The following is a 15,992-nucleotide window of genomic DNA, read 5'->3' as shown; positions in this document are numbered from 1 at the left end:
ACCCACAGAAAGGAAGGCTTAAAATCTGTATGTGCTCCACAGTTTAGTTAACAGTAATGTACCAATATCCATTTCCTGGTTTTTATATTGTATGACTGCTACATAAGATGTAGCAGAAAACTGAATGAAGAGGATGTTAAAACCCTACTATTTTTGCAACATCCTGAGTCTTTACCTCAAAAGCCAAAAAAATAAAATAAAAAATAAACATGTATGTATAATATTAAGCTTTGTTTTGAGGGAGTGGGAGATATGGGAATGTAAAATGTACCATGCAATAAATAGGGTGGGGCAAAAGCAGGTTTACAGCTGTTCGTATGGAAAATAATACAATAATTAAGGGTCACCATCACCATGTTTTCTGGGGCACCCGTGTCTAGACGTTTTATCCCTGGCAGGGTTGGCCACCTGGCTTTATGGTGGAGGCGTGGAGTTGGTGGCCACAGCCTCTGGCCTGGGATGAACCATACTCTCGCGGGAGGCAGAGGAACCAAGCACCAGCTATAGCCAGTACAGTGGTAGCAGATGGAATGACAAGTGCTGATGCAGGGTTTGCAGGCCATTACATTTTGCAAAGCCATGAAGCATATGGAACCCCAAGTCAAACAAGTTTTTCAAAGTCCGCCAAAATCTGCCTTTAGAGGTAGCTATTACAGAGGTGGGTTTGAACCCAAAGTGACAGAACAGGAAGCAGCATTAATACTAGGTCCCTACTGCCAATAAAGGAAAAATAAGAGATGCCCGTTGACAAAAGAAAGCTTTTAAATCATCCAGACAAGGGAGGATCTCCATATATAGCAGACAAACCAATGAAGCTAAAGGTTTACTAGAAGGTCAAGCTAAAAAAAATGATGTAAATGTATGATGAATTTTAAGGTCTTATTACTTATGTATACAAGTACCTGCTTTTTATAATACAAAAAGCTACGAATTTTAAAAACAATTTAACACAAATGAAGTCAAAGCCTTGGTATAAGTTTCTTAAATCTGAGGATTTTAAATCAGATTATAAAATATTTGGAGATTCATGCTCAATAATTATGGATAAATACATACCATTTGAGTAGAAAAAATAGTTAATAATAAATGAATAAACTCTGTATTTTGCATATTCACAACTGTAAACCTACTTTTGCCCCACCCTGTATAACTTCCAAGACACTACAACCCACTATTCACCAAACCCCACAGGAAGCAAATGGCAGCTTTCAGATTGAATATCATTTACTTAGGTCAGGTTTGATTACAAGGCTTCAACTGAAATGAAAGTACTGATCAATTTTCAGAATTAAATTAGTTTAATTCTAAAACTTAACTAAAGAATTAAAGCTTAACTAACCATTTTTGAACCTATACTTATATAACCAATGAAGCAATAGCCCTCAGAATTTTCTCCCTTGCCAGAAAAGTTCCAACAAGTATAAATAAAACTTTTCTTACATATATTCAACTTAAACACATAAGTGACTAATACAAAGGATATAACAGTTTATTGCCTCTGGATTGTGCTACATGACAGTAATGACATCTATCTTAATTCATCATTTTAACCTCAAAGACTACACTGTTCTTAATATCCAGTAGCTCCCAATAACCATTACTGAATCAATTAGTCAATGGATGAATTCATGTTCTAACTAAGACTCAATGCCCATGTTCCAGCTTTAACAGAATCAGGACAGAAGGTAAGAGATAAGAGAAAAAAAGATGTAAATTTAGATAGGATCCAACTTCTACCAATTCACCAGGTCGAAAAATGACATTTAACCAACACTACACCCTAGTATCAATGCAAAAGTTGACCTGAGAAAAAACCTTAAATCATTTCCTTTGATCACCCAAATCATAAAGACACACCTAGAAAAAGAACTGAGTTAGTATCAGAAAATCTGCCTCACAAATCATTATCACATAATGCTCTCAAGAAAGGCAAATTTTTTCTTTTTTTTTTTTTAACTTTAGGATTTTATTTATTTATCTTTGGAGAGGAAGGGAAGGGAAGGAGAGAAATATCAATGTATGGTTGCCTCTCATGTGTCCCCCGCTGGGAACTGGCCTGCAACCCAGTTATGTGCCCTGACTGGGAATCAAACCACGATCCTTTGATTCGCAGGCCTGCACTCAGTCCACTGAGCTACACCAGCCAGGGCCAAGAAAGGCAAATTTTCTTTGATAGGTGCAAATCCATCAACTTTTTGATCTGAAAAAATCTTAGCTTGTTATGCAAAGCATCAGAAACACCTTCCACATGAGCTTTAAGCTCTGAGCAACAACATATATATATTTATGTGTTATATATTATGAATATATTCATATATAACATATAAATATATAATATATAAATAATGCAATTATACTAGGACTACCACCACTTCAGACATTTAGGTCAAACAGCAACTCATGCCTACTTGTTTATTCATTCAACAGTCAGTGACAATATAACAGTGAACAAGACACAGATCATGTTCAAGTTATGGTCTATCTAGTAACTGAAGGCAACTATAAGCAAGTAAAAAGAATCTTAAAAAAAAACATGGTTGGAATTTCAATGCTTCCTCTTACAAGCTATGTCTCTGCGTCTTAGTTTCCAGAACTGTAAAAAGTACTACTGTTATGAAGATTAAAACCATAAAAATGGCTAGCAAAATAGAAGATACTCTACGAATGTAAGGTATATATATTACCGCACCTAGCTTTTCATTAAGAAAAAACAAAACACTAGGATACCACTCTGCATATGGCTTACTAGTTACACAGGGAAGAAAACAGTTAACTGTGCAGTGAATAAACCAGGTAGCATCTTGACCTAAATTAAAATCATTAATAAGGAGCAAATGGACATTATATATATCCAGATGTGATATCCTGAGAGGAATACATCACTCTTGTAGTGGTCTGACTGAAGATAAATAGCCTGATTCAAATCATGAGCAAATCAGACAAATCCAAACTGAAAACCTTTTATAAAATAACTGACAGGTATTCTTCAATTAAAGACAAAGAAAAGCTAAGAAATTCTTCCCAATTAAAGGAGAGTAAAAAGAAATGACAACCAAATACATGATCAAACTGAAAGAATTGGAATATAAAGTATAGACTCAGGTATCAATGTTAAATTTCTGGAATTTGATAAGGGCACTATAATTACATACGAGAACATCCTAATTCTTAGGAAATGTACCCTGAGGTATTATGAGGCAAGAAAGCATACAACATACTCACTTTTTCAATGGTTCACAAAAATACATAATAATGTGTACATATGCCGAAAGAAAAATACGGCACAATGTTAAAAATTGGTGAATGTGTATAAAAGGTATACAAGAATCTACTGTATCATTCTTGCATCTTTTCTGTAAGTCTAAAATTATTCAAAATAAAAAGTTTAACCTCCAGGGGTTTACTTGTAAGCTCTAAGCTATACAATTTTAAAGTACTATTAAAAATTACTCTGTAAGCTGTGGCCGGTATAGCTCAGTTGGTTGGAGCATCATCTCTAAATCAAGGGGTTGCGGGTTCTATTCCCAGTCAGGGCACATATCCTGGTTGGGCCCAGTCCGCCGCCAGGGTGTGCATGAAAGGCAACTGTGAGTGAAAGGCAAGGGACTGATGATCTTTCTCCCATCAATGTTTTTTTCTCTCTCTCTCCCCATCCCTTCCCCTCTAAAAGCAGTAAGCATATCTTCAGGTGAGGAATTTTTTTTAAAGAATTTATTTATTCATCTTTAGAGGGGAAGGGAAGGAGAGAGGGAGAGAAATATCAATATATGGTTGTATCTCATGCATCCCCTGCTGGGAACTGACCTGCAACCCAGGCATGTGCCCTGACTGGGAATCGAACCACGTTACTCTGGTTCGCAGGCTCGCGCTCAATCCACTGAGCTACACCAGCCAGGGCTCAGGTGAGGAATTTTAAAAAATCACTGCAAAATTAACACAGAAAGAGTTCTAAGAAACTTCATAGCTAAATTAACAAACACAAAAGTATGGCACATGAACAAGATCCAGCAAAAATAAACAGCAAAATTGTATCTGCAAACATACTGGAATGATCAGATATAATATGTAAAATAAATATATTTAATAGGTTTTTAAGAAAAAAATCTCAAGAACATGATCAAGAAAAGCAATAAGACTACAAAAAAGATAATCTTAAAAAGGAACTAAATGAAACTTCTGGAAATAAAAAATAGTACATGGAATTTTGTAAAACTCAATGAACATGCTACAATATAGATAATAAACCTTGAAAACATCATGCTAAGTGAAATAAGTCTGACACAAAAGAAAAAATATTTTATGATCCACTTATAGGAGGTACCTAAAATAGTCAATTCACAGAGACAAAGTAAAAATACAGGGTCTAGCACAAATAACGTCCCTGTTCTATTACAAAATCATAAGTATGTAATTCTATAACATAATATCACAGCCAAGTATACCGTATGACACTTTGGGTGAAATATTCTAATTAAAACTAGAAATTATTACACCCACATTATTACTCTACCAACTGCACTCAAGCAGGCCTCACTCCTGCCAGACCGGGTAGTTGTTGCCAGGGGCTGGTGGGAGGGGCACTAGGGAATTATTAAAGACAAATAGGGAGGAGTATAAAGGGCTTCAAAGATCCTGGTGATGTTCGATTTTCTAAGCTAATTAGTGGTACATGGTAGTTCATTTTATAATTACTTAAATTGTACATTTATTATACTGTATGATTTTGCAATAAAAGTACATTTTAAATATCAACATAAAAGGAAAAAAATCAAATTAGCAGTGATCACTCCCTAAAAAATCTACACTACTTCACAAAACTTGAAACAATAAGGAGATACATTGTTTCATTACATAAACACTTATCTTTGCCTGTAATTGAACTGAAGGGTGGCGTGAAGATTTCTAACCCTCTTCTCCCTCTTGACTTTCTAACCCATGAGAGCTAGTCAGTAGTCACTAGCCGCATGTGGCTATTCACATTCAAACTAATAAAAATTAAATACTATTTAAAATGTAGTCCCTGTGTAGCATTAGACACATTTTCAGTGTTCAATATATGAAGATCACTATGTTGAACTGCACAGATACAGAACATTTCCATAACTGCAGAACGTTCTGTTAGTGCTGCTATTTTTGTAACACTAGAAATATATTGATAATTAAATAATCTTAAAAATAAAAGAACATCTTAAAATTTATTAAATGTCCTTTTAAAGCCATTTTCTTTTTCTGAAACTACTGCTCCTTAGTAAGTTTTAAAAGTTTGCTGTTTGTTAAAAATATATAGAAAGTATCAAGAATTGTTTAATATTCCACCAAAACCACCAGAACAAAGAATTTTTTTTAACAAGCCAAAATTAAATACTGGGTTGGCCAAAAAGTCCATTTAGATTTTTTCCATAAACAGAAGACACAGTTTTAATTTCACCAATAACTTTATTGATTTGGATCTTTTGAGTATGTCAGCTATCTCCCACTATTTACTGGCTTCTGGTGAATAGAGACTGGATGCTGCTAAATATCTTCCAACGCATAAGACAGCCTCACAACAAAGAATTATATGGCCAAAATGCCCATACTACCAAGAAACTTCACAAACCACTTTTGACACATTTAATCAGTCACGGCACCTTCTCCATACACCTGCACAAACCTTTTTTTTGCATGTCAGTAGTGGTTTTACCTTTCCTGAAATAATAGAGCAAAATAATAAAGATACACTGAAAATGTTGCGTATCTTCTTCCATCTTCAATATTAAAATGGCTACACAAAAATTCACCAATTTTGATGTTCTTTTTAAATGCACATTGATATGACAGCTGTCACAATACAATCTAACAAAGCTGTTTTGAATGCAGTTAAAGACAACTAAGCACTACTAGAGCCACTAAGGAAAAAACTAAAACTTTTTTGCCAACCCAATACTTAAGCACAGTGTTACTAAACTGAATACAAGCCCTATCACAGGAACAAGAACATTCACAGAATGAACATCATCCCTTTTTGGGAAGTACCAATTTTAGTTGACAGCACTTTAAAACACTGTTTACATACATAGAAAATCACAAAATGCAAAATTCTTATGAATATTTAAAATAAAAACCAATAGGCATTGTGAAATGTCCTACTCATGTCACTGCAGAACCAGCTCAAACTGGTCCTATCCTGTTTCTAACAAGACCCAGAACCAAAGTTTAAACCTTGGATACACCACTTGTGAACACCACTCAGGAGAAAAACTTGTTGAACCCCTAACTGCCCCTCCCTCCGCACCCTCTCTTTCCAGAGCAAAGAACTCAGACATGACCAGAACCTGAATGCAGAACCTTTTGCAAAGCTGAGGAAGATCTGGTGTTGAAAACCCTTAAATATTGCCCCAAACCCTGGATGGAGGAGACAGATCTGAGCCTTGCCTTCCAGTCTTCTTGCCAGCTGATCTCATAATATAAGCTTTTTCTCTTATCAGAAGCAGGTGTCATAGCATTTGCTTATGCTCATGGGGCAGTGAGCCCTTGCTAGGTAACAGAGCAAACCTGTATTTCTACCTTCTGAGCATACCATTCATTTCTGCCATCAGTAGAGCTTTATGGAAAAAAACTTAAAGCATTGTTAAAAACGTAAGCTTTGTTAAAATAAATGAATTCTTTATAATTATTTTTATTTACCAGAATCAATATTATACAAGTAAACTCTATAAAATAATAACATTCTTAATATTTAAAGCAGCAAACCTCCAGTTTTTGTGAAAACTAAAGGACCTAAGGGCCTAAGCTATTTCAACCTAACATGAACATTTTGCTTCAGGAAGTCTAATACACATTTCTATAGCATTCCCAATATTTAAAATTACTAACCAAAAACACTCAAAGGAAACAAATGTCAAGCTTTAATTTCACAGTCACTTATGCAAGCTTTGCACCTTTAGTCACCCCCACACACATTCTAAGTGAACCAGGGAGTCAATAAGCTTCTCATGTAGACAACTGAATGCAGTTTCAATAAGCGCTTATGCTAATAATTGGTTTGTGTCCCCAGGAGGACTTCTGTGGCTCCACTTACATAACCAATTACGCAAAGTGCTGAACTATTCTTTTTCTAGGAAACATTTTGAATACTGATATTTGTACAAGGTTTACTTGCTATGCTAAATAAAAAAAGCTTTTCTTGCTGTAGCTTCAAGGATCTTTCCTGCAGAAGAGGTGAAAAGGAAAGCCAGTTTCTACTACTCCACTGTGTCAAAGGCAAGGTTTTTATCTCATTGGCTAATCATCAGAGCAATGACTTATAACAGCAAGCACCCTCAGGCAGCCCCCACGGTTCGCCAATTTCCTCCTGGGACTCTGGTTGGGAAACACAGCCTTAAAAAAGTAATTTCGAGAAACTTGTTTGAACTCAATTTAAAACAATCTGAACTGTCCCTTGAAATGTGCTATAAGTAATGTAAAACTTGACAAAGTTAAATTCAATGGCTGTGAGAATCCCAATACAGTCCCTGTAGGGAGTACAAGGGCAGACTGTACCACAAACCTAACTTGAATATGCATAAGTATGTTGGATAAGCAAGCACTCTCCTCCAAAACCCTGGTTCTGGTTAAACCAAGATGATCAGATTTCACAGAACCATAATCTTAAAAAGTACATAATAAATCAAAGGTGCCACTTTTATTTTGCCAAGGCCATTTAAAAAGAAAGTAACTACCAATTACCATCACAATTATTTCATAAAAGAACTAATAGGCTTACACCAAAAATGGTAAAAGATAATTTTAGAAAAAATATGTTTTAACTTCAATAGATTTGGCTTTAAGAAAAGCTAGCTAGCTCATTCTCATTTCACTTCAGACAAGTAAAAATGCCGTCATGGACTGACACCACTCTATAGTAGCGTTTGGGAATCACAGGTCTAAGCAACTAACTCCCACTTGGAAAAAGAAAGCAACAGCAAGACATGCCCAAACAAAATATTAACCTATTCAATAATGAGGAAATACAGGCTTGGAGGGGTTTAGGGACTCTCCCAAGGTCACAGACCAAGAATTTGACACAGGTCTGTATAACTCCAGAGCCAGAGTTCCTAACCATTTCAATGTTTCCTCTAATATTCTTCCAGTGCTATAAAGATAGGCCCTAATCCAGTCACCTTTGTGACCAATGACAACTGAAGAATTTCCAAGACAGCTGGAGGGAGTCAGAGGTGTACTCCCTAGCCATCATTCAGAATGAAGCTAAATGGAACTCCTGACCTTTGCCTCATTAATACCAGGCTCACAGCAACTAAGCCAACCAGCCCAGACAAAGCACACACGAACCCCCCCCCCCCGCCCCCGCCTCCGACAACACTGATGCAGGACTCTCCTTAAGACTGTCCCAAGTTCCTGTGATATAGTAAAAAACCTATTCCTACAAAACAAAATGAATGTATTAATTTCCAGAAGAAAATAAACACTTCCATGATAACTCAAGTCTAAAATGAATAAACTTGCCCTCAAAAAATTACAACTATAAGCCTCATTTTGCAAACTGTTACAATCTTTTATATACTAATACACAGATTCCCGCTACTTAAATATATAAACAGAAAACCACACAAAATTCTATAAATTCATAGTTCTTAAACAGTTTCCAAATTAAAACAGATTTTATATATTGGGCTAGCCAAAAAGTCCATTCTGTTTTTTTCTGTACAATGACTCTAATAGTGCTTAGTTGTCTTTAACTTCATTCAAAACAATTTTGTTAAAGTGTATTGTGACAGCTGTCATATCAGCGTGCACTTTTAAAAAAACTTATCAGCACTGGTGAATTTTTGTGCAGCCATTTTTACAGTGAAGATGGAAAAAGATACACAACATTTTCAGTGTATTATACTTTATCATTTTAAGAAAGGTAAAATTGCAACTAAAACAAAAAAAAGATTTGTGCAGGTGTATGGAGAAGGTGCTGTGATTGATCAAATGTGTCAAAAGTAGTGTGCTAAGTTTCTCGGCCCTACTGACACTTTGGCCAAATAATTATTTGCCGGGGGGCTGTCTTACACATTAGAAGATATGTAGCAGCACCCCTGGCCTCTGCCCACTGGAAGCCAGTAAATAGCGGGAGACAACCCACATATTCAAAAGATCCAAATCAATAAAATTATTGGTGAAAATGAAAAATGCGTCTGTTTTATGGAAAAAAAAAACTAAATGGACTTTTTGGCCAACCAAATATGTATCATTATATGATGGTTAAAAGTATTGTATTCTATCCCTCTAAGATAATCAGGACCTAAAGAGAAAACTATTCATATTAATCAAAAGTACTGTGCTGGTTGCTGTGGCTCAGTGCACTGAGGGCAGGCCTGCTAACCAGAAGGTCACCGGTTCAACTCCCAATCAAGGGCACATGTCTGGTTTGCTGGGCCAGGTCCCAGTTGGGGGTGTGCAAAAGACAACCAATGTATCTCTCACACATCAATATTTCCCTTCCTTTCTCCCTCCCTTCCCCTCTCTCTAAACATAAATAAATAAAATCCTTTTTTTAAAGTATGTATTAAGAGAGTTAGAAGAAAAATATGTAATTAAATACTATTTCCTATGAAAGGCACTATTACTACCCAGTAGTAATAGGAGGCATATAAATTATCCTTGAATATTTAAAGGTTCTTGATGTGGAAACCAAAATTGAAAGTCATACATATAAATAAACAGAACACTGTATCAGAGATTTGCTTCCAAATCTTCACATATCACTTGCCAGCAAATGTCCAAAAGAAACAACCAAACAGCTCTTAAATAACCAAATCTGAGAGTCTAGACCAAATGAATGTGAAATAGTTTGTCCTCCCTGAAATAGGGCAATGATAGCATAGAATTCTTAATAGCAATAGCAAGAAAATTTCATTCCCAGTTAGACTTTCAATGATCGGACCCTTTCTATCCCATCTGAATCTGCAACATGAAAGAGAGTACACAGATTACCAAGTTCTCTTCCCTCTATATAAAAATATCTATATTGTCTTTTCCTTCTATTTTAAATAGACGCCATCTAAAAGTTTTTTCTTTCCTCTCTAAACTCCCCCTTGATTCTTTCTTTCATTTCCTTTTATAGATTCAACTAGTACATGTTTTGTATTATCATCTACACCCATGTTTAATATATGCCTAGCACTGCACTCTCTCATGAACTACAAACCCACATTTCCAAAAGCCTCTGGGCATTTCCAGTGTTTGGCAAGCATATAAAAAAACATATTCAACATATTCAAACTGATATATTATGCACGCCCTTTCCCGTATTTCTCGTAATAGTAAATACCATCATCGCCATCATCCACACTTAAAATGAGGTATGGCTTTGCCCTAATGGGTGCAGCTCAGTTGGCTGAACATCCTCCCACAAAGCAAAAGGTCGCCAGTTCCATCACGTCCCAGCCAGGGCTGAATGAGAGACAACTAATCAGTTTCTCTCTCATGTGGATGTTCTCTCCCTCTCTTTCTCCTTCCCTTTCCCTCTCTCCAAAAATAAATAAACAAAAATATTTTTAATAAATAAATCTAGCCTTCAGCTTCCACTTCCTCCAAACCTTCCCCAACAACCCCTCCTACTAAATCATCTCAATGCCCCCATTGCACTGCCCAGTGTTTACTCTGCAGTCCACCCTTGAACAACGTGGGGGTTAGGACCACCGACGACCCCCCCCAACAGTCAAAAATCCACATGTAACTTTTGACACCCCCCAAACTTAACAGCCTACTGTTGACCAGAAGCCTTACCAACATTAGAAACAGGTGATCAACATACAGGGTGAGGCAAAAGTAGATTTACAGTTGTGTGTACACAAAACTGAGTTTATTCTTCTATTATTATTTATTGTATTATTTCCCACACAACTGTAAAATTGCTTTTGCCCCACCCTGTATATTTTATATGTTTTATGTATTATATGCTGTATTCTAACAATAAAGCAAGAGAAAATGTTATTAAGAAAAATGTACATTTATGGTACTATATAGATTTAATGAAAAAAATAAATCCACATATAAACTGCCCCATTCAGTTCCAACCCACGTTTTTCAAGGGTCAAGTCCATACACTGAAAGTCAGCTTTATACAACAAAAAATTCTACACACTACACTGTTAAACCTTAGTTTCTCATTACCTCCAAAATGTTGAACTCCTAATTATAGCATTTAAACAAGTTCCGGCCCCAAATTAAATTTCAAACCTCACCTTTAGTCCCCAAAATGAACTTGATATTCTAGGTAATTTGGTCCTCTAACTTTTCTCTTAGTACACCATGAACTGTTCCCTCCTCCACACTTGTGCTCACATCATTCCCTTTATTTGAAAAGCCTTCTTTATCCACCTATTCCCAAAACCTAAATTTTTCTTTTAGAAAAAAGTCTTACCCTCTGCAATGCTGAACTTGGTCACCCATTTACTGGGAGATAACATGATACAGTGGAAACACACAGGCTTTGGCACCAGGCAGATCTGAATCCAAATTAGGGCTTGGTTATCTACTAGCTACATAGTCCCCAACTAGCAGAGGCTGGTGGTCACTTACTGCCCAATAAATAATAGCTTCAGACATAACTTCAGAAGTATTACTATACCTCTGCCACTCTCCATAATTACCGCAGCTAAAAATGAACCCATTTCCCTTTCATGACCCAAACTTTAGGTCAAACCTAAATATTACATATATTTCTTTAAGTTGTAAACTTTAATGCAAATATCTTACATCCCCTTCTAGATTTCAAATTCCTCAAGACCAAAGACTTAATCATTGTATCCTACAAAGCCTATTAATGCTTTTCATGAAGCACACACTACCTCCAATTAGAAAAACTGTTTAATGCGTTTAAACAATATAATTCATCTCTTAACAATTTCTGAAACACCATAGAAAATTAATGCCAAAACACGAATCTTAGTTGCCAGGGCTGTATCTTTATTTGCTCCCACATTTGTCTAACATAGCAAATGTTCAATATCATTTGAACTGACCTGAACATAATTAACAATGCAAATATTCAGTATTTACTGAATTGACTTTGAACACAATAAAATTTACAATGCCTAATGGTACCTGGTTTTCCCCAAGTATCTTTTTTAACTGTTATAATTCTTGAAATATGTCCCTTCAAAAGACATTAACTACCTCCAGTTTGGATCCATAATCATATCTAACTTGACTCCTTTTCCAGTTTCTCTCAATTACAATATTCCAACTTTATGCTTTAAACAATTAACCAAATGGCTGCTAAGAATCTACAGTTTCTATCTGAAGGTAAATGTAGAGCAACTAACCTTCCGCCCACAATCCTTTCCAGGAACTTAAAAATCATCCACCATTTGCCCAAAGATCAAAAACACTGAAATAAATTTTCTTTTGCACAGGAGAGCTCACAAAACTTGTCACTTCAGTCTATTTTTCCCTAATTCATATTACCTCCCCAGTCAGTGGGAGGAGAGAGAATGAGATAAGTACCAAAATAACTTCAGTATAAATCCTAACATATAAGTGGGGAAAGTGTCACGTGCTTCACAGAGGCGATTTCTGTACACTTCACACTGCAAAAACACTGGTCATCTGCTGATAGTCATAAACTACATTAACTGCATTCCCTTATGATCATAATTGAAAAATTACTATTAAATGTGGAAAACCCTTATTTCCTACAAACCTTTCAGCAGCATTTATTACCTAAAATCTATTCGTTAAAAATGCTTACATTGCTGTCTCGCTTAGGAAATTCTCAAGTTATCCAAGCTAAATACTTCATAAGTTTAAAAAAAAAAACATTTAAAAAATCACCCCTGCCCACCCGTGTGAATTGTGCATAGCTGTTAACAGTATAAGAAGGAACCTCAGAAGTTACCAATAACAACTCTTTAAAAGTGAAGGAAAATGACAGTTCCAAAAAAGGAGGTATAAACACTTCAAGGAAGAAGAGGTATAACAGTTCTCCAACCCTTTGCAATCCATTTGTGCAACAACCGCAGACTGAACTCATCATACAACAGTGACTTCAGTCACAGAAATTAGGAATACAGATTAGAGAACAGCACCATATTTTACGTCTCCAAGAAAATAAAGGAAACTTAGCTGAACAGATTCTCCTCAACCTGTTCGTTTTAAATGACTGTAACAATAGCTTGGGCAAGCTTTCCAGTCACTAAAGATTATAGGAGGAACGCTGGTGCCACAGACCTATCCACAGCCGGTCCCAAACGCAGTCCAAACCGATCCTGGGAAACCCATAGGCGCGTCTGGACGAAAAGCTTTGCAAAAGATCCCAGGCTTCTACTCACGCCTCGCCCCGCCCTGGGGTTGAGGAGACAACACCTCTGGGACCCGGGCTAATCACGGAGCCCGAATGCTAACCCAGAGGGCAAAAAAGTAGGGAACTGGATCCCAAGATTGAGTCTGGTGTCCAGGTTCCCAGCCCTACCCAAGTCGAACGCAGAAAACCAAATCTGGGAGGCAGCACGAAGAACTGAGGGAGCAGAAAAGAGGGGATCGGATGGACCGCGGCCCGGCCCTGCCCATCCCCACTCTCCAGTCCCAACAGCAACAACAGCTCGGTGAACCCTCTCCCCGGCTCCGCCCCGCCCACCCCAAGAATCCAGCCACCGGCTCACCCCCGCCCCGGGGAGTTCGGCAAAGACCGCGGCGATAGACATCCCGCTTCTCGAAACCCCGACAGCCCAGCTAGCAGTCTGCAGCCCGCAGCGGGCAGCTGGGGCCCGAGCCGAGAGCGCCAATCCCGACACGGACCAAAGCCACAGTCATGCCAGGCTGTTCCCCACGCCACTCACCGTGGGCCCGGGAGCTGGAAGGGGTCAGGGCGCGGGTTGGCGGGCAAGGGTCCCCGGATTCCGATCCGGGAAGGAGCCCCTACTCGGAGGCGATCGAGCCTCCCGAGCCTCCGCTGCTGTGCCTACAGGCCTCTTTCTGGCCCGAACCTTGGAAAAGCACTTCCGGGGGAGCAGGAGAGGGACGGGTTTTGGCACCGGAACTGCTCACGGGCTGGAGCAGCCCGGGCGTGACGCGGGGCGGGGCTTTTCCCTCCCGGTGCCTGCAAATCCGCCCCCCCTCCCACTCCCCGAGAAACCTTTCTGCCCCGTGGCACCTCTGTTCCCCAAGCTACTGCTGCCCTTCGGGTTGTTCCATTCCAGCCAGCTAATTTTACGTAGGAGGACACCGATGCTCGGAAAATTTAGGTGGCACGGATCCACAGCATACACCCGGCCTCTCCTCTCTCCACCATTTACTCCAGTCTGCCTCCTTTGAAAATAATAATTGTTCACTTTTACTGAAGGCTTACAACCCGTTATGCGCCCTATTCAGCGCTTCAGGTGCTTAACTCAGTTAATGAATCCCCAAGCCCCTTGAGATAGGTACTATTATGTACACCTTGCAGAAGAAGAAAGAAGTCAAAGATGCCAAACACATTATCATAAACGTTGGCTCTTGATTTTAACCTGAGTTATGTGTAAAAATCTCATCTACCCCTAAGACTTTTAAATTCTTTAAGTGCAAGGACCAAATTATGTTTCTATATTCCATCATCACTTGGAACTTCAACAGAGGCCAAGAACCTAGGTCCTGTTACTTTGACTTATTGCCCGGGTCCTGTTACTTTTTTTCACCCCAGGCAAGTTGCTCGACCTCTCTAAACTAAGCCTCAGTTTCCTCCATTGTAATATCTGATATGTGTATGTCTCCGTGTGTGTACACATATATAATTATCTCTGAATTGTAGGACTTTAAAGTGAAAATGTGTGATAAACACTTCAGTGTACCCAGTACCAACACAGGATTGAATAAAAGCTCGATTCTCATACCTCATCATCAGTGGGAACAATTTCTCTTCGTGGAGTCACTCTGACAGGGAGTAATTTGGAAAACTTTGGGTTGGCAATAAACCACAGAAAAAGGTTAATTAAGGAATAAAAGAGTAGAGATTTTTGCAATGGGAAAGATGAAGGTAGGTGAGCCAAAGAATGTCCCGTGGCCAGCCTGGTTACTTGCCACACTGAGCCAAGACAGTATGAGGACCCACAGTCAGCTGCCAGACAGGGAATGAAGGGGGAAAAAAGAAGAAAAAAGGGGATTCCTCTACTACAAAATCAAAAAGGCATCAAACATCTGAGGCAGATTCTGTATCTCAAGCCAGATACAGGAGAATTAAAGCCTCTTAGCATGCATAGTATCTGCAAAACAAATTTACAAGCATCTGTGGGGGAGGAAGATTTTTTTAAATTTTCTACTTAAAAAGGCAGGGGAAATGAAAATGGTTTACAACCCATTATTATGAATTTAAGATACAAACTATGCCTTTGCTATTGGCTTTATTTACAGCGGCGTCTTGTTTATTTTATTTTTGTGATCACAGAAGTGTTTGTAAATATTTCTCTAATACCCAAATTTAAGCAGCCTTTCATGCCTCAGAGTGTAAAGGAATAAAAAACAGAGCCTGGGTTGGTAGAACTCACTAACTTCTCTTTCCACCAAGAGTTTAGAGGAAGAGTGAGAGGAATCCTGAATCACAGACATTCTCAGGCTTCCTGAGAGACACAGAAGTGCTTGAGAGTTATCATTGAACCTGGTCATCTAACTAGTAAATGGTACAGTCGGGATCTGAAAGTGGGGCTGTCTCCTCAGAAGCTTTCACCACTATACCAGTGGCTTTCGACTTGAGAGTGCCTCAGAATCACCCGGAGGTCTTGGTAAAACACCGACTGCCGGCTCCAACCCCAGAATTATAATTAATCATGCCAGTGCTTCTCTGAGGTCTAGTCCCTGAGCTACCAGCATCACCATCATCTGTTAATTTGTTACAAATGCAAATAATTAGCCATCACTCCAGACCTGTGAATCAGAAACTCTGGGATGGAGCCCAGAAATGTGTTTTAAACGGGCCTTCCAGGTAATTCTGGTGCATTCTCAAGGTTTAGAACCATTACACTCTATTTACTCCCTTGTCTTCCACATATTCC

At 38.3% G+C, this 15,992-nt stretch overlaps 1 protein-coding gene across 5 annotated transcripts in view; it reads right to left on the bottom strand.

Annotated features, from left to right (window-relative positions):
• Positions 1 to 13,960, bottom strand: part of FRS2 (fibroblast growth factor receptor substrate 2) — a 103,061-nt gene extending 89,101 nt beyond the window's left edge. For all 5 annotated transcript variants that reach the window (XM_053661558.1, XM_053661562.1, XM_053661561.1 and 2 more), the window contains exon 1: positions 13,809 to 13,960. The gene's annotated coding sequence lies outside the window, so the exon portion shown is untranslated. The remainder of the gene's footprint in view (positions 1 to 13,808) is intronic.
• Positions 13,961 to 15,992: the final 2,032 nt, after the last annotated feature.

This window comes from Artibeus jamaicensis, unplaced genomic scaffold (assembly GCF_021234435.1).
Source record: "Artibeus jamaicensis isolate MK-2021 breed Jamaican fruit bat unplaced genomic scaffold, CSHL_Jam_final contig_233, whole genome shotgun sequence".
Taxonomy (NCBI): Eukaryota; Metazoa; Chordata; class Mammalia; order Chiroptera; family Phyllostomidae; genus Artibeus; species Artibeus jamaicensis.
Note: the sequence above shows the minus strand (reverse complement) of the source record. Positions and strands in the feature narration are given on the sequence as shown.